Consider the following 19,566-nt stretch of genomic DNA (forward strand, 5'->3'; position numbering starts at 1 on the left):
AGTTAGGACATTGGACTTGACCCCAGTAGCTAAATTAGTAAGTCCTTGTGATTTGTCATTCACTTTCCTTCTCCTTGTACTATTTCTCTGAGTTGCTTAATAAGCAGTCCTAATTTAGCCTTGAAGAAAGGAGTATCCCAGCTACACCTTTGTATGTATTTGGGATCTTGTTTAAAGTTGCTAAGTTCCTTCACAGAGAGTGAACTTTCTTTAAAGGTGTGTGGAGTTGTGGTAATACCACTTAGCTTTAACATGTTTGGATTTCAGAGCCCTTTACCCACACTGGCCCCTGTGACTTCTCACGCTCCCTACCTCCTCCCCCTGCACCTCTGGAAATGGAGTCATTTCCTGTGATGAAGGTCACAAGCTGTTCAGAGACCAGCGGAGGAGAGGACTTAAGGTTGCCAGACCTCCACGCCCAGTGCTCTTTGTACGATAAGCTTCCTGGGGAGGCAGCTTTTCTACTTGGACTTAAGTTAGGTGTCTGGAGGAGGAAAAACCATCACTCCCACCTTTTCCCAAGCTCCTCACAGGTACGGGAGTTCACTTTATTTATAAGCAAATACTTATTTCAGTTATTCAATATTTTAATATTAACCCCTTCCTGATTGAATATCCTCTCATTCCATGTGTAAATTGTAAAATTGGGCTGCTTAGAATATTTTTTATTAGAGATGCCTTAAATAAACACTTAGTGGTTAAACATTTTATTATCTGTAAGGAATTAATTATTGAGATCCTGAACTGAAATCATACCAAATATCAGCTTCTTTCTAACAATGAGCTTAAAAGGTATGGTCTGTGCCAAGAGTATTATATGGGAACAGGATTTAAATAATTAAAATAAACCCCTATAGTTTTTCCTTTCTAAAAGAGATGAGTCGTTTTTCTGCTTATCTTTATGTATCTGTCAAAAAAAAAAAAGTCAAACTTCAGCATCTGAGATGCCCCATGGATTTAATCCCCTAAACAATCCCCTCCTCTCTCCCAGAAAATTAAATTAATCCATGCCTGAAAGCATAGCCCTGTTTCCTTTGCTTATTTTTGTCTCAGAGCACGTCTAATCTCTCCCTGCCTGTCTCTACTCTAATCCTGCTTATGAACCTTAACTCCCTGAGGTCGGGAAAGGATGCGGGGCAGAAATTAAAGTGTCCTGAGATAACACAACTACTTCAGATTCTTAATGTATTTTTAATATATTTTAAGACATCTCTTCACTTTTGTTGATTTTTTAAATTCTTTTCTGGAAAGAGAGCAAAGCAAACCATCAAGAAATCAATGCCAAGAAGTACCAGGGCTTGGGGTGGGTGTCTGCAAGTGGAGAGCACAGTGGCTTGTCCACCATGGGAGGGAGGGTGCTGGTGAAGGGTTATGAAATCATTCTCCCGAAATGGGAGAAGGGCACTATCTTGGTTTTGATTTAAGGTGGCTATCTGAGGCGTCTTTCCTGCAGCTGTAGGATAGGGTGTGCGGGAAGCAGAGGAGGATTGACTCTGTGAGTGGGGGGAGGGGTGTGCTAGGAGATTATTCAGCTGATAGTCTATGATCCTGGTTACCATGACGTCCATCAAATCCTGTGGGGTTTTTTGTTTTGTTTGTTTTGTTTTGTACTTTTTATCGAGATCTGTAAGGTCATTGGTTTGAGAGTCTCAAAGTAAATAGATCATTTTTCCTCTACTCAGGGATGTAAAGTTATGCTTACTGTCTATGCTAAATATGTATTTCATGGGTAAAGCAAATATCCTCTCTATGTTGTCTGCCAAAGGAAGCAATCTGGCTAAGCAGGCAGCTGAGCGGATTGCCTTTCACAGCGCTGATGACCAGCCAGTTCACTCTAATATTTCAAAAGCATAATGAACCCCCCCCACCATGAATATCCAAAATTAAACCAGTTTCCAAAACAGCACAATTCTACATTGGTAACAAGGCCCTTACAAAACAATTGCTTTACTGAGCATCCTGAAAAAAATAATGAAAAGGAAAAAATCATTTGAGAAACAAAGCAACACAGAAGGTATTTCTTAAACGAGTCATTATTTTGAAAAGGGAGACAAAAAAGAAGAAAAAGTAGTTTCTTATAGTTCATGAAAGTTACCTAAGAGTTTTATTTTAGATTTCAATAGACTTCACAACTAAAATCTTTTTATATGGAAAAGTTTTGTGACACTAACTCCAAACATAAGCAAAAGTGTTAAATATATGAACTTGGTTTATAGGGCTTTCTTAATTCCGCTTTTGATAATGAACTTTAAAGAGTTTCTGACATATTTGATTTCTATAGCTTTTTCTCAGCTTCTGTCAGTGGACATTCCCTGATATACATGGCAAAATAATTCTTCCGGGTGCTTTGGAGGTTATTGGACTTAGAAAGCCAGAAAAATCTTTAAGATCTAGAGGAATAAGTGGTGAAGTGTCAGGCCTGGTGACAGAATGTGGGGAAGCTAATTTGGGACTAAAGGCCATCCCAAAGGTAGTCACATAGGCATGGAATAAGTGGTCAGGTTGCTGCTAATTCAATTGTCTTTTTACATATTGTACAAGAAACAAACCAGAAGGCAACAACAAGATTATCCAGGCACTCTCCAGGGAAGGAAACAACCAGAAATGGTGCATAAACACGAAAAGGAGACTTGAAATTGGGACATCTCTCCCAACTAAGAAAACAGAACCACCTTCAGGGCTAGACTGCCCTTTGAATGGAAACTTGACCCTTTAGCTTTGAATTCAGCCTGTTGCCTCTCTAGGTCCCACGGTCAGCTCTTAATCGCTAGTGTGACCCTGGGTTTATCAATAACCTACCTGGGGGCCTCATTTTTCACATTGTTAATTGTGAATATTGGACAAGTTGAGCCCTTCAATCCCTTTTCAGAACCTCCTATCAATCATGAGGACATGACCCTAACGGAACGGCTCCCACACATGAGATGTCAGAACACGTGGTGTGCTCCTGCTGATTTGTGGGACTCCCGAGAGCCAAGACTGCTCATCTTTCTAATTCTGCCTCCTGCGACAACACAAGGGTAGCTTAAAATCCAGGTGAGCGCAGGGGTTTACACCACAGAAAAGGACAGACTCTACAAATCAGTGTTCCACTTTCTCCCTACCCAGGGGGAACGCTGTTTAACATTCACCGGCATACATTGAATGAGTTAATATATATGTAAAGTATAGTATATATGTAAAGTTCAGTTAATTTATGTGTAAAGTATAGTGCTGGTACATTGCAACGTCTATATAAGAGTCAGCTACTTTTGAAATACATCTTCATAGGAGATATTACTTCTAAGAATTAAAATTTTAAGAAATCTCTTTCTGTTCATGTATTCTCTCACTAGAGGATAAAACTAAATGTAAATTCTATTATTGGGGTGTGTGTGTATGTGTGTGTGCATGTGTTTGTGTGTGTGTGTATTTTGAACAGATAACTAGGCAATTTATTCTTTTTAATTAAGTCTAATTCAGGCAGGCTACAAATATCCATAATACCAAATGCAATAAGATTTTTAAGATGTGAGTCAGAGGATTTAATTTTTGGTCTATATAATGCCAAGAAACAAACTGATTATTTTCATTGAATTGGCAACATTTAAAGGTTGTTCTGAATTCATGATGCCCCAGGTTCCCTCTAATATCTGATCTTACCACTGTCCCTTCTCTCTTCTTGGAAGACCTATAGGGCTTGAAGTTATCATCACCAAGTCTAACACTGAGCCATGTCCTCTTTGGTATGACTTTCTCATTTTTAGTGTGTGACACACACCTCCCCAACTAGACAGGACATCCTCTGAGCATGACAGCCATACTTTCTTTTCTTCTGTCTCCATGATCCAGCCTCTGTGGACACATGACAGTCAATGCTGTCCATCAATGAATTTAACAAAGCCAAGGAGTGAAGATGGTGAAGAGGAGGATTCCCTATCCCAGCCTCCTGACTACCAACTTCACTCGGATTCTCACCTTATGTTTCCACCCCACATGTGCTCATTTTCTGCCTCCTGCTTGTACTCTCACTCATGTTCTCTTTCTCTTCAACTAAGGTTGTTTAGTCACTGATGACAAGTGTAGCACCACACACCTGTTTGTAAATCCAGGACCTTATGTCAAACATAGTTACAGTTCTTCAGTGCAATCCACAGAAACTAACCATGCTTAACTTCAACCAAAATTATATTTATTCAACATTTATGTAAGAGCTTCAATGCTTGACAGGAGAGCTGCAGATGTAAGCCCGGGACAAATAGTCAGGTCTAGGAGACCTGCGGGGAACGTTTGAAGATCTTCCATAGGCACAGCCACTGCAATCTGTCAGCCCCGTCTGCTTCTCCCATGCTTGTGTTACTCTGCCCATTATTCAAAAATGCCTAGATAGAGAGTAATTGAACAGGTTACGCTATTGCCCATCATTCAAAAATGCCTAGATAGAGAGTAATTGAACAGGTTACGCTATATGCTTATTCTCCACTGTGTCTGGACAGTGAGATGGGTCTGACAGCCCATGGCAATTCTTTGACTTTTTGAGAGGTATGGAAGGGTCTGCATTTCCTCAGCAAAGCTACACACATCTCTTAAGAATTCTGGGAGGCTTCCAGATACAACTTCCCTTAAAGGATTCAATAACTACTTGATGTTTTGTTGATGATTAATGAACAGATATGAGGGTTAAGATTTGTTTTTCAAATTGATTTAGTAGGAAAGAGTATCTTTTTACAAATTTTGATGCTAATTTTTAATACTTTTCTACAGTCTTATAAAAAAACCATAAAAGAATGCCTATCGAAAATAAGAATGGGAAGATAAAAAATATTTACAATAAAATTTTATTTTAACATAAGATAACTATTAGAAACCTCTTATAAATCAGTTATTTCTGTGTCCAAATTAGGTGTGGCTATATGGAAAGCACTGAGACAATCAGCCTATGTTCTGGAACCATGATCCTCATTGCACAGGGAGCTTTGATGTGCTTTCTATGTGTATTACTGAGATTATGTTCTCAATAGGACTCACGGTTGACTATCACAAAGCCCTGGGCTAACTGAACCCATTGCTAATAGCTCCAGGGCAATTTAGGTCACATGGCTTCCATGATACCTGCAGCTCTTCTGTACATGGTGCAAGGCCATTGAGTTCAAAGGAGATTGTAAGAGGGATAGTAGGACAATCCTGGAAGAATGGGGTTTTGGTGGCATGATCTGGGTGTGGCATTTAGGCACTTATTCTTTCCTTGATCTGCACATTCGCCAAACATTTATTTAGCCTCCGGCATTTTCCCAGGCACTATGCTGGGCACTGGGAATAGAATAGGTGTAATATTTAACCAGCACACAATATGGTCATATTGATAGTTTACAGTCAGCATCTGTATTCTGATTGGTCAGAGCCTCTCCTATACTGCTTGTTAAATATTTGGAGTATCATCCTTGGATATAAAGATAAGTGGCTTATAGTTCCTTCTCTCAAGAAGTTTACCATTTGGTAGAAGGGACAGACACATAAACAAATGAAAACAAAATGTTAAAATAAGTGCTACTCTTCCCCTGATAACTTACTTTTTAGTTTGGTCTATTTCAGGCCATTTTCTGCATTTTCTCTATATATTTCATTTTCATTGTAAAAATTAAATCCACCCAGAAACAAAGTAAAGGTAAACTGTATTAACATCCAAGACATTGCTAGAACTCTTTGACCTCTGTCAAAGCAAAGTCTCTAACTCTAATAAATTCTTGGAAATGATTTATTTTCCCAGGGCTTGTACATTCATACAAGCATAACTAATTGTGTAATGAGAGACAGAGGCAGGAAATAGCAAATGAGCAGCTGTGTTCCTCTTTTTCTCAATTATTTACTATGGTGGATTTTCCTTCACCTCTAAAAACAAATAACCACCCAGAGCCTACTACGAGTCACGCAATAGATATAAATATAAATGTTTAACAAATGTGACTCCTTTGAGAAACTGCAAATAATTTAGTACAGTTAAATGCAAAGTATGTGTGTCATGAAATACGAATCTCAGAGAAGTTAAATAATTTGCCCAGATTTGCTGATTCTCTACCTCTTCAAATAATCATTTAACAATTAATTCTTAGAGTATTGTAAGGAAAACATAGTCAAGACACACCATATCTTTATTTTTGTCTTCTGCATTTAATTTTATTGACACATCTGCCCCTCTGGATTTCTTCAGAGGAGTAGGCTAAGGCTGAATGAAGTGCTATCCCATGCAAGCTTGTATCTTCAAGAGTGACCTTAGCTCAGTTAACAAATGAAGGGAAAAAAAAGTCTACAGCATCTTTTTAGGGGGCTTTGTTAGAGTGATATGATCAGTAAGATTTTGGCTTCCCATCTTTCGCTTTTTACCTGTGGCTAATACCATCCCACCAGCACACATGCCTTTTCGAATCCTCCTGTTCATTTCTGTCACGTTTATTTTACAGGCAGCGAGAGCCCGATGGAGTCAGCTAGGGGAGACTTCATGTATGCGTGAGGTCCATTTTTCAGTAGTTGCTGGTTCAGAGACAGCATACATCACAAGCAAATAGAATCTGCTTAGCAGTTCCACATGCAACACGACAATGTCAAATTCTAGGTGGTGATGTCCAGAAAAGGGTTTGGCAAGTGCAGACTGCGCATCCCATATGCTCATATGAAGAGTCACGTGGGGAACACTAGATTTCCGGTTGTTGAAAGCAGAACCAGCCTCTATCTTTAGCAGGTCATTGGTCAGAGGTGATGAAATAGTTGCAAATAAATTCCAGGTTAATATGTTAAATTTCAAACCCCAGTGAAAACGAATTACCTCAGGACATTTTCTTCTACTTCATACCTTAGCCTACAAAATGTGTATCTTCTTCACTCTTACAAATGAAGGCTATTGGCGAGTCTCCCTGCGTTAGGCATCTAGAGACTTGTTTGCTTGCTGTGAAGAGATAAGGAAGATGATTGAAAACGCTCAATCATCTTAATATTTTATAGTTTATTCAAGCTCAACTTTCTTTTATAATACAGACAACCGATATTCAGTTAAATAAACAGAAATATTATTGTTTTAAGTCAAAATTCATATTTTAAGTAAGGGTGATGGAAAAGCCTTCAAGATCTTTCACAGTTACCTCCATGTCTGTTTCTTTTGTGTACAAATGCAATTTAACAAGTATTTCTTGAATGCTTATCATTTGCTAGGAACTGTTAGAGAAGAACAGAGAGGAGGGAAGGGAAAGGGGAAGGATGGGGGGCAAACAGAGCAGAGGCTCATGGCACCCATTCTGGGGCTGGGCTTTTGTTTTCCAGATTCTATCTCTGCCACCTTTGAGCTGTGTGCTGCTGTAATTGCTCCTAAATTCCTCTGTGTCCTCAAATATAAAATTGAGACAACAACAATAATAACAACAGTAATAACCACCACGTTTCAGGAGGAATGAGTAAATTAGTATTTGTCAAGCACTAGAGCAGTGCCTGGCACACAGTAAATGCTACGTGCTTGTAAGTAAAGTCATAGTGATTACAATAATAGCTAACATTGGTTGAACCCAAATTTTACACCAGGCACGTGTGTTTATTAGCTCCTTTACCCTCCCCACAACCCGATGAAGCTGATATTATCATTATCCCCATTTCATAGACGTGGGAGCTGAGGATTGAGGTGATCAGGTAGCTTGTCTAAGGTCACAGAGATATGAGTCAGCAACAATCTGGACTCTGTGCCTCCTGAGTCAAAGAGCCTGTGCTCTCACTTGGCTTATGGTATAGTTTATGGTAAGTAAAATAAAGGTAAGCCAACAATAAACAGTTTTATGAGTATAGGATACAGTACACATAACTGAAAAAAAACCCCACAAAAACCAAAACGCTGATGGTTCAGATATACCGTATTCCAACCAAGAATTCTGTTAATACATATATAATTTATATAACCAGTCTCTTCTCTGTTTCCTGTGTTCCTTTTAGTGAGGAGAAATTAGATTGTGGCACACCCTTTACCACACTTAACATCTTTGGGGAAAAGGTGGCATTATTTTTTAAAAGGGGGTGTTTTGTGAGGATTTATTTGGCATTCTTTTAAAAAAAAGTTTTTTTTAGAGATTTATTCATTTATTTGAGAGAGAGAGAGAGAGAGAGCTGGGGAAGAGACAGATGACGAGGGAGAGAGAGAATTCTCAAGCAGACTCCCCACTGAGTAGGGAGCTCGGAGGCAGGGCTTAATCCCAGGGCCCTGAGATTATGACCTGAGCTGAAATCAAGAGTCAGTCACTCAATTGACTGGGCCACCCAGGGGCCCCAATTCTTTTAAATTTTTATAAAAGATTTGTATTTTCATGTTTCCTTGGTACATGTAAAAAATAAATAAGTAAATAAACTCTGACAGTAAACACAAAAGAAACCTAAAGCTTCCCTGTATGGGTTAAAAACATGTTTGTCTCCTCAAATCTGTCATCAAATATCCAGGTTCACTTTTTCTTCCGCTTTTAGCCTGTTAGCATGACTCAGTGGTCTCAAGATGTCTACTCCTGTGAATGTCCCCCTGTTCACTGAAGGTGGGAAGAGAAGAGAGTAAAAAGCTTATCAAAAGCCAACGTCCTCTTACTATCATTATGGTTTCATTGGTCAGAAATGAGTCACATGACTATTCTAACTGTAAAGAGTTCTGCTAAAGTGGGCTCTTCCAGGCTCTGCAGTGAAGGTGGCCAAAGAAAAGAAGGTAGTGTTAGTCCACTGGATTCATCAGAGCCACTCCAAATGCAGTTGATTTTCTAGTATAGATGGTAAGACTTTCAGATAGATAAATATTTAGACTGACATGAATTAATTGTGTGTGTGTGTGAGTTCAGAATAAAGAAGACAAATGAAGAGCTCTTTATGACCCTAAAGCCCATCATTTTTAAAAATAACAATATTTTTGGAGTTTGTTTTTATTGAAGTAAATGTGCATATACTGTAAGAGCTATGAAATACCAGGGCTTACAAATAACAGAACAGCACTTCCCTGCTCACCCCTGCATACCTTAGATGTACTGCCCATTGGCCAACATTTTCCACCTTTACCAGTCGTAATGGTATTTAACTCCACACTGCTCAGTAATACGCTTATACCATTGTTCCTTCTGAATTTGAACCTGAAGTTAAAATTAATTAAAAATTGCATGAGGAATGTATAAATTTACATTTTTATGGTAAAAGATTCAAACAGTAGTGAAGTTCATTTACTAGAAAAGTAAAAGTTCCCTTTACTTCCCCCCAATCCTACTACCCAAACCATTTTTTTCACTTTTATTTTGATTTATTCATTTTTACTTTTTATAATGAATAATTTCAAACACAACAAACGCAGGAAGAATATCACATTGGACCTCTATAGCCACCTCTCAGTAGTCTTTGATAACACCTCTGCTTTCGGGTATGACAAGGTGTCCCAGGCTCACCCTGTACATTTTTTACACCATACCTGACATCAGACCTTTCTCCAAGAAGCTCTCCCTTTTCCTGGAATATGGTGTGTAAAGACTGAGCAATATCTATGGAATTCTTCTACGTAGATGAGAGGATTTTGCTCTCTTATGTCATTCCCTGTCCATTAATAGCTATATCATAATTTTTGGTTAAATCGATATTCACTGGTTACATTATTATGATCATTTAATTTCTTTCACACAATGTGTTGTGATTACATTTCTATTCTTGTACAACTTTCTGACTTCCTCCTGAGTAATTATTATTATTTTTTTATTTGCTTAGTTTTCTATCTACTTTGTTCTGTGTATTTGTTCTACTCAAGTCCCCCAGCTGTTTCTTAATGAACTTGTCCTCACAAATATATCAGAAAATCTATCATCTCCATCTTTCTTTATTATTTGTTTTCTTCTGGACAATTCTTCCAGTCATTCTGTTCTAGTCTATTCCGGTTGCTTTCTTGGCCTACTCTAAAGCTATTACCCTGAAACTTTTTTTCTGTCATCAAGGGCATTCCCTTGGATGTTCTTCCATGTTAGATCTCCTTCTCTTCCTTTGGGATATTGTGTCTTCCTCTTTCTTGGTAGATTCCCTGAATTTGGTGGAGAATATGCTCCAGGAACTCCCAAGGAAACTTACAGAACTGGAGTTCCAAATACCTTGGTGAAATCTGAAAGACCTTGAATGTCTAAAAAGGTGTTTATTCTACCATCGTTCTTGATTAGTAGCTGGATTGGATATGGAGTACAAGACTGAAAATCCTTTTCACAAAGAACGTGATCAGGTTGCCCCATATTTTTAGTGTTGTCCCTAGTTTTTAGTGTTTTCCTAGGACTACAATATTATTCTTATATCTGATCCTTGATAGATGACTTTTTTGTTTTCTCCAAAGGTTTTGGGATCTTCTCTTCATTCCTGGTGTTGTGAAATTTCATGACAATGATCCCTGTCTACATCATTTTTGGGGGTTGATCATTACATTGCGTACTCTGTAAGTCTGTTAATCTGGATTTCAAGTTCTTCAGTTCTGGGAAGTGTTCTTGACTTATGCCTTTTATAATTTCTTTTCATCTGCCTTCTTTCTTCTTTCAGGAACTTCAATTATAGATATTTGACCTCTCTATTGGCGTTCTTTAGGTTTATCTTTAAGTCCTTTCATTGAATATTCTTCTGCTATAATTTACATGTATATATTTATTTATTTTCTAAGAGCATCTACTTGTAGTGTTCTTTTCTTAAAAAATAGAAACCTCTTGTTCCTTAATTCAATATCCAATATTTCCTGAAGATACATAAATATATACATTTGAATAGTTTATCATTTACATGGTTTCTGTATATAACCACGCAGTATGTATCTGATGAATAGAGTATAAACAAAATTATTTAAGTGTTAATGATATTTAAGTCAACATTATCAAGCATTTCTAATTTGGAGAAAGAGAACTCTTCCAAAGCTAACAAAATTGGTAGTTTATACAGGAAGGGATTTGCTATCTATGGAAGAAGCTTTGTGGTTTTAGTAAGTCATGGTTCAAAGGAGCAATTATAAAAGTGGCAATGCCATGTCCCATTATAATTTCTCCTTTGAAGAAGATGTGATTGATGCATAACATAGGGCAGTGATCCATGGATTGCCTGCTTGATTACACAGGTATGGTGAAGCCCTGCAGTGAATTAGTATGTATCGTTACTGACAGGCTTTAATCTGGAGATTGGTGATACAATACAGTCTTCCAGCTCTCTATAAATTTATCAAGGGGTTCACATCAAAGAGGAGGTGGTAGTTATGATAATTTAAAAACTTCTATCAGTTTATATTTAACAAATAATAGAAGAAACTGTTTGCCATGGTATGATTTTTTCTTTTAAATTGCTCTTATTTCAGTCTCCGAGGACATTTGGATGCTTCCTTTATTCAAAGAACTACTCCTGTGTCCATAATACACTTGATATTCTAGATCCAGCTGCATACAAAATGGCACGTTCGTTTTAAAAATTTCAGCAAAATTTAGCCTATGAACCATTCTGTACTGATAAAATAAAGATCTCTATTCATGGGCATCATTCAATGCTTTGTTGTACTCTGGGTTTTCTCAGCTACCTCTTCCAACATGTAAATCCATTCTCAGACAATTCCTTACGTGAACAAAGACAGTTCCCTATACTTAATTTATTCTGCATTTAGATGACAAACTTCTTGAGAGATTATACTTGGCTTTAAAAAGACAGAATTGCTATTTCCTACTAAATACCAAATCTAAGTGATCATTTTCTTTGCTTATTTTTTACACTCCAAAACATTTTCATCTTTTTTTCATACATTTTCCTTAACTTCTGAGCCCTCAATTTTCTAGGCCAAACACCTGCGCTCTCTATAGCAATGCTAGTGTTCCTTGCCATCATGTTGGAATAGCACCTATCAAAAATAGGGCTAACTGAATTTAAATTAAAAAAGAATAGGGACAGTTTAGGTTGCTGGAGTTGTGTGTGTGTGTGTGTGTGTGTGTGTGTGTGTGTGTGTGCGCGCATGTGCGCGCGCGCTCGTGCTGCTCACTGGTGCATAGCTGGAGATCCCCGCTGACCTTTCACCTGTACTGAACCCAGAGACAGGACCCATGGCTTCCCTGCCTCTATATATTTTAAGGAAGCCCCAGAGAAATCTGAATTTGAATCTCAGCTTTGCCACTTAATAGCTGTGTGTCTTAGTTTACTCATCTATAAAATAGAGATAATATTTCTTTCCTTATCAAGACAGGATGTGAGGACCAATGAGGTCATGTGTATAAAGTGTCTAGCATAGCAACAGGAAATTGCTAAACCCCCATCAGCTGAGTAAAGAAACCGTATGCTTTTTCTAGGCTATGTTTTTGAGTATAGAGCAATATTGAGAAAGACCTACTTCAACTCTTTTTAGTGGCATGTTCAGACTACAGCAGGAAATTACCCAAGTTGTCAGAAACTACTAGCTGCAAATAATCTCTTCTCATGAAGAACAAGTAGAAAATCTGGCAAGAGAAATGGAGAAAATTTTCAGTTGGAGAAGTTTGTCTCTTAAACATGCCAACCTTGTTTCTATCTTTTTCACCGGCCCTTCCTTCTGCTAGAAAGATGTTTATATGACTGATGTTTATATGACTGGCCTCTGTCGTTCCAATCTTAGATTAAATTTAAATTCCTCAGAAAGAGTTAGTTCCTGACCACACAACTCAAAATACCTGCAATCACAATCTTTTGTTCTTGTTTACTTATTTTACGTGTTAATGTATGTCTCCCCGCAGAATGTAAGCTTCTTGAGAGCGGGTGCTCTGCCCGTCCTGGTCACTGAATCCCAACAAGTCGGACACACATGCACTTGCTACATAGCAGATATTCAAAAATATTTGTTGAATAAATGTTTCAATGGGCAGACCTTGTTTTAACATTAAGAAAGCCAAGCGCAGAAAGGCAGTCATTGACTTAATAGTGATTCAGCGCTCTATGTATGAAGATGCCACTTACTGATGATTGTGAAGCAGATGTTCAGTAAGTGTTTGTCAAATAAATCAAAGGGCCAGTTGCCAGTTTCGTTTGTAGTTGATGGTAGAGCCATAGACATGGAGAATGTGTTTTAGAAGCAATTTATCAATGGCCAGCCTCAGGCTGAGGCAGAATATAGTGAACAGATGTCAAGGTCTTTCACACCCGAGGAGTCAGTACTCACATGTGGCCTCATCATTACCTGGGCACCTTCCCCTGGGACATCTGTCATGGGCTCAATGCTTTTAGCAGCACCTGCGTTCTGTTCTTCCCTTCTATCGATCAAAACTCATCTACCATATGTTTCTTTCCCATAGAGTCTTGTTCAACATACAGTGCTTTCAACGGTGATGGATATTTCCCCCTCTCTGACTTCTCATGCAGCCAGAATAATAAAATAAATTAGAATGTATTTTAATATCACTCCCTTGTTTATTGTCTAATAATGGAATAGTGGACTGGTTCAAAAACAGCCAACGGAAAGCAGAAAAACAGTTTAGTAAATAAATCAAGAATGGGCCAATATCCATTAAAATACTGGAAGAGGAGCATGTTTTGGGCCCATCTCCACTGAGAGAGAAATTCCACTTCACCGGCACCCCACCACATTCATTGTCTGAAGGATGCGTTGCTATTGAGTTACTAAGTGAGCTGGAGTGATTATTGAGCCTTTGAAATTCCTATGAGAGCAGCCAATCATCGTTAACATTAGGACTATGGTATTAGTGGGGGGAAAAAGCTTTAGCATTTTTTATTGGCTTGATTGAGGAACTGGGTAAATATGCAAACGTTATACATTTTTCTGATTTGCTTAATAATAATATCAAACATTTATTGAGTAGTTAATATGCATTCAGCATTTTTGTAAGTGCTTAGCATGTGTTTTTTAAATTTTGCCTCTGTTTTACAGGAAACATTTACAGGAGGCCAGAAAGGTTAGTTAATTTTGGCAAAGGTCATTCAGATAATAGAAAGCAGAGCCAGAAATTTGATCCCAGCTCATTTGAGTCCTTATTCTGAGCACTTAATCCCTGAACTACTCTTGCTCTGGTAAGGGTGTGAATGAGAAGTGATTGCTAGCCGACCAAAAACACAATAGGAATTGTCTCCAAAGAATTTCTCCAGAAGTACTCCTTCCCCTTGCCATAGGTAATCCACGTGATAAGCATAGTTCAAAAGTTATCAAAAATAATTATCACAAAAGAATTAATTCTTTATAAGAAAGGCATATCTTACGAAGTATAATTTCAAAGAGGAAGTACTGTACTTTGTCAATTGTTCACTTTCTAGAGAGCTCTCATGTTTTATTTTTCTAGGTGGATTTTTCCATCTATTACCACTAGATGGTGTGTGGATTATGCAAACACCCCAAATCTCTTGAGAGGAATTAGCCCAAAGCAAAAAAAAGAAAAATTCAGCAGAGAAAGATAAATGTGGAATTTGGACGCAGGTGAAGATAGTAACGCCCGACACCGTGGCTTTCTAATTGTGGGAGCCTGTTTTCTTCTAGATCCTTTTTCCTTTCAGAACGAACATTAATAGTTACTTAATCTGAGTTAGAGAAGATTTGAATAATAGTCAAAAGCTGCCTGAGAGTTTTTTCTCAGGAAACTATATACTGTAATCGTAACCAGAGTTGGCATTTTGAAAAAGATATTGAGGAACAAATTCTAATACAGCAAACAACTGCTTCCTCTAATTGTAATATGTGTTTTCTGGAATCTACTACGATCTGAAAATAGTGATTTCTTCCTAATTGTCTTCAATTAGTCTGTAATAAAAGTGGTCATCGATAGCCAGTTAACCACTTTCTAGCAACCATGTGACCAACCAAAATTATGGTATTGTACAATTCAGGGTTGTTCAATGAATAGGACCAAAAATTCTTGGGAATTTCTTGAGAATAAATGTTAAAACTAAAGGGAAGTCACTTACTCTTTTTGAACTTTCACTTCTGCAAAATGAAAAAGTAATTCACCAAAGCTCTTTGCAGACAGGTCTATGACATCTAAATAAAAAAAGAATAATACGGGTGCTTGTGCTCACAAACGCACATATATACAGAGACGCCCTATTTTTTAGTTCTAAACTAGATTTATGTTCTGTTTCCACATTAAGGGTACATGACAACATTATATTTGCTGCAGGAGGAAGGAGAATGAAGCATCATTTACATAGGTGTGGCGGTGGTTGGAATTAAGTATTGTGCAAGGGAGTACTACTACCTGACCTATCTTTCACAAGTCATTGCAGATCCTGTTCGTGAGGAAATGATGCTGATGAGACTGTAAGTAGTAGCGATACTTCTAGATTAATTGATTATGTTTCACCATATGAAGAGTTATTTCTCTAATTTTTTTCCTTGAGTAAATATATTTGATCAACTCTTAGCTGTTAAACCCTAAAAATATCCAGTTGTCATTTTCATTTCATTTTGGACTAGGTTTAGGTTTTCGGATTAAAATCAAAATTGAAAATGACCCAATAATGACAAACACAAGGAGGAAATAAATAATGTTCATGAAACAGCCCTGTTATCCGTGATGCTTATTTCCACGCTTAAATAAAACCAGAGTACTTACATGGTTTGCTCCCTTCTCCTGGGCTGCCATTTTCGGTCCTGTGCTGGAAGGGGGCGCCAACACTGCATAGACGAGAAACAGCATGGTCACTGGGGGAGAGGCACGTCTCTTCCTCTTCTAGTGGTATCGAAGTGTAGGATCCTTTGTGAAGACACACCATTCTTTTTTGGTAACCTGCAAAACCAAGTTTGGCTTCATGTTGATTACATTCACTCTGCTGTATTTTATAGGCAACTGTTGCCACTCACTATTTTATTGTAACATTGGTCCTATAGTCTTAAGATTATCAGCCAATTGCCAAATACAGGTATCTAGGGTGACTTTTGCTTTCTTGCTTGCTTTTCTTTTTTTTTAAATGGCTTTCTTTCTTTCTTTTCTTTCTTCCTTTTTTTTTTTTTTTTTTAAGATTTTATTTATTTATTTGACACAGAGAGAGAGACAGTGAGAGGGAACACAAGCAGGGGGAGTGGGAGAGGGAGAAGCAGGCTTCCCACTGAGCAGGGGGCTCCAGACAGGGCTCCCCAGGGGGCTCGATCCCAGGACCCTGGGATCATGACCTGAGCTGAAGGCAGACACTTAACAACTGAGCCACCTAGGTGCCCCTTACAGCAGCTTTCTAAGCAATGTGGACTAGGGAAGGGATGTGAAATGTAGTAGATGAGTAGAAAAGAGATAGGAGATCAAAGAGCCACCTGCCTTTCTTCTCTCTGAAGACTTCTGATATTTACAGTCAACCCATTTTTGCATTCAGTATCTCGAAAGGTCTGGTGGAGCCAACCTCTACCTACTTAATCATCAGTCTCACTTCCATCTGTTCATAAATGGGTCAAGACATGCTCCAGGTGGAGTTGTGCTGGATAACCTGTTTAGTACAGAACATGGATAGTATCCAGTAAAGTTTTTAGGGTGCATTAATGGATGCGTAAATGGTTATTCATTTATTTGACAAGAGTTTTACTCCTAGAAAGAAATCAATCCTTAATCAAAAATATAAAGAACATTTGTTTATATCGTGTTGGTCATTTTATATCAGAATATGATGCTTTATTTTCAGCAAAAGTGATCAATATTAAGCCTCTGTAGTTCTCTTTAAAACTTGGGGAAAACTAATTTTTCAGAAAAAAGGATTAACATGTGGTTTCAGAGTTGGCAATAGTTTGGCATCAAGTACCTGGGTGTTGTAGATAGAAGATAAGGAAAAAAGACTTTTTAGATGCCTTTTAGAGCCACCTTGGTATCTCAAATCTTGAACGATTAAGTTTAGTTTATAAATGAAAACTAGTGTTCCAAGAACCTATGTATATCACTTGGCATAATCTGGCTGTGTTGAAAATGCCCTCTTTTCTAAGGAAATATAAGCGCTGAACTCTGTGACCTGAATAAAAACAGCAAGACTATCTTTTACTTACAATCTCTTGGGACCACACACTATAACTTTTGTGGCCATTCACCAAGTGGGTCACCCAGGGCCTCCAAAATGGAAAAGATTGATCTCTACAGTGCTGGAAAATAAGCCAGGTGATAGGCACACTATGGCCATTATCACACTTCCATAATATCATTGGTTAGGGTTAATAAAAAACAACAATGATAGTTGAAAATTATTTGCATAAGGAAAACATTACTAAGAAAATAAACAGACCAATCAACACAAACAGTGGCTAGTCAAGGAAACACCTAGCAGACAAATCCTAAGAAACTCCTCTAGTACTCTTAATCATAGGAAACAAACTGAGGGTTGCTGGATTGCGGGGGGAAATGTGGGGGGATGGGGTAACTGGGTGATGGACATTGGGGAGGGTATGTGTTGTAATGAGCACTGGGTATTATGTAAGACTGATGAATCACGGACCTGTACCCCTGAAACAAATAATACATTGTATGTTAATTAATTGAATTTAAATAAAAAAATAAAATAAAAGAGAAAAAAAAATCCTCAAGTTACCAAGTCTGGGAAAGATAGGTCCATAAAGGACTATTCCTGTGAACTTTTTGTAAAATGTTCCTTAGGGTATGCCCATGTAGGATCATTTCCTCCCACCCACCTCACTCCTCACTATGGTGTGCTCTCATTTGGGGTGGTGGCGGGAAGTGGTCAGCCCCAGTTGAGCACTAAATTAGATGAGATAGTGAGCTGTCTTGCTTAGAGTTGGTTAAATGGAAGACACGTGGCTGTGGAACCTTTGAATCCTAAAGGATATAGATGATATATTGGTGTGAATAAACCTACTGGCTGCCTTACCTTCTAAGGTCTGGACGACTTCTTTTTAATTTCTACTGCATATGTCATTGACTTCGTATGTAAAAAGAGTGAGAGGAAGCCTGTAAAGAAGGTACTTCATACACTCTAACGAGGGGTTTTGGACTTAGTATCTCCAACTTGATCTAAGCTCTCTCAAAAACATCACTTATTTTTAATAGAGTTTTAGATCCCCCCAAGTTTTAAAAAAACAAAAAAGAAATGTACCACTAAAATGCACGGAAACCAAATGAACGTACCAGAGAGACCGCAAGGTTTACAATTCTTTTCACTCTAATGATATGATTTTTTAAAAAAGATTTTATTTATTTGTCAGAGGGAGAGAGAGAGAGAACAAGCAGTGGGAATAGCAGGCACAGGGAGAAGCAAGCTTCCCGCTGAGCAAGGAGCCTGACATGGGACTCCATCCCAGGACCCTAGGGTCATGACCGGAGCCAGAGGCAGATGCTTAACAAATTGAGCCACCCAGGTGCCCCTCCACTGATGTGATTTTAAAAACAGGAATTTATTTTGTAGATAACCATTGCTATGAATATATTAATTTCATAGTTTTTTCATTTTTAAATCTCTTTTCGCCTATATATTTTGATATATTATTTTCTTGGTAAGCATCATAGATTTCCTCAGCACTATAATCTCTGGGGATATTGGTAGCATTGCCATGATCATTGTAAAAGAACATGTAGGATCTTTGCCACATGTGAGATCACTGCACAAGTCACGTAAATGAATTTTTCCCCCTTTCAGAAATTGCTTGTCTAAGAGATTTGCCATATAAGACATGGGGGGGGGGGGGTGTCTTCACTGATGTTTTGTAATCATCAATGGCAAGATTATTTTCCTATGCTTGGTAATATACATATTATTAATTTACTTTGGATTATATTTGGTAATTTATGTAGTTTTACAGAACATTTTTTTTAAAGATTTTATTTATTTATTTGACAGAGATAGAGACAGCCAGCGAGAGAGGGAACACAAGCAGGGGGAGTGGGAGAGGAAGAAGCAGGCTCATAGCGGAGGAGCCTGATGTGGGGCTCGATCCCACAACGCTGGGATCACGCCCTGAGCCGAAGGCAGATGCTTAACCGCTATGCCACCCAGGCGCCCCCACAGAACATTGTTTAAATTTATTACCTAAGTAATGGTCAAAAGATATTATTCACTCTTTTATACATGAGCAAACTGAAGCTTGGGGCAGAAAGGAAGTTTACTTAAGATACACAGATGGCAAGCAGCAGAGCCAAATGTAGAATTATTTTGTCCACATTTCATGTGCAGCATATTGGGATTTGCAGAATAAATATAAGACATGGTTTCCGCCTTTAAGGAACTTGTAGTTTAGTTGGGAAAATGATGGATGTCATGAAAGCAGCCTGTACGGATAGTACATGGAGCATGGTCCTCAGACCATATAGCCTTTGAAGCTCATAGAAACCTGTTTCTTTGAATTGAATAAAGTTGTGTGTAACTATAAGACAAAAATATTTTGACTGAGAAAAGGTGCTGTCACAGACATCTGTTGTCTAAGGGTCTCAGAGATGATTTGAGATAGTCTGTTAACTTAGATTTACCTCCACCCAAACATATAGCATCCGTAGGACCATGTGTCTTCCCAACCACCACGTAGCACGCACTGTAAGTACACAGGGAAAGCCAAGGTGCGTCCTTGAGGAGTGCATCCAGTTTCCCAGTACTAACCAGTCTGTGGAAGGACCACTAGCATGGTGCTGTCAGCTACATCGATTGCACATGCTA

This window comes from Ursus americanus, chromosome 9, assembly GCF_024610735.1.
Source record: "Ursus americanus isolate L20-20 chromosome 9, mUrsAme1.1.p, whole genome shotgun sequence".
Classification (NCBI taxonomy): Eukaryota; Metazoa; Chordata; class Mammalia; order Carnivora; family Ursidae; genus Ursus; species Ursus americanus.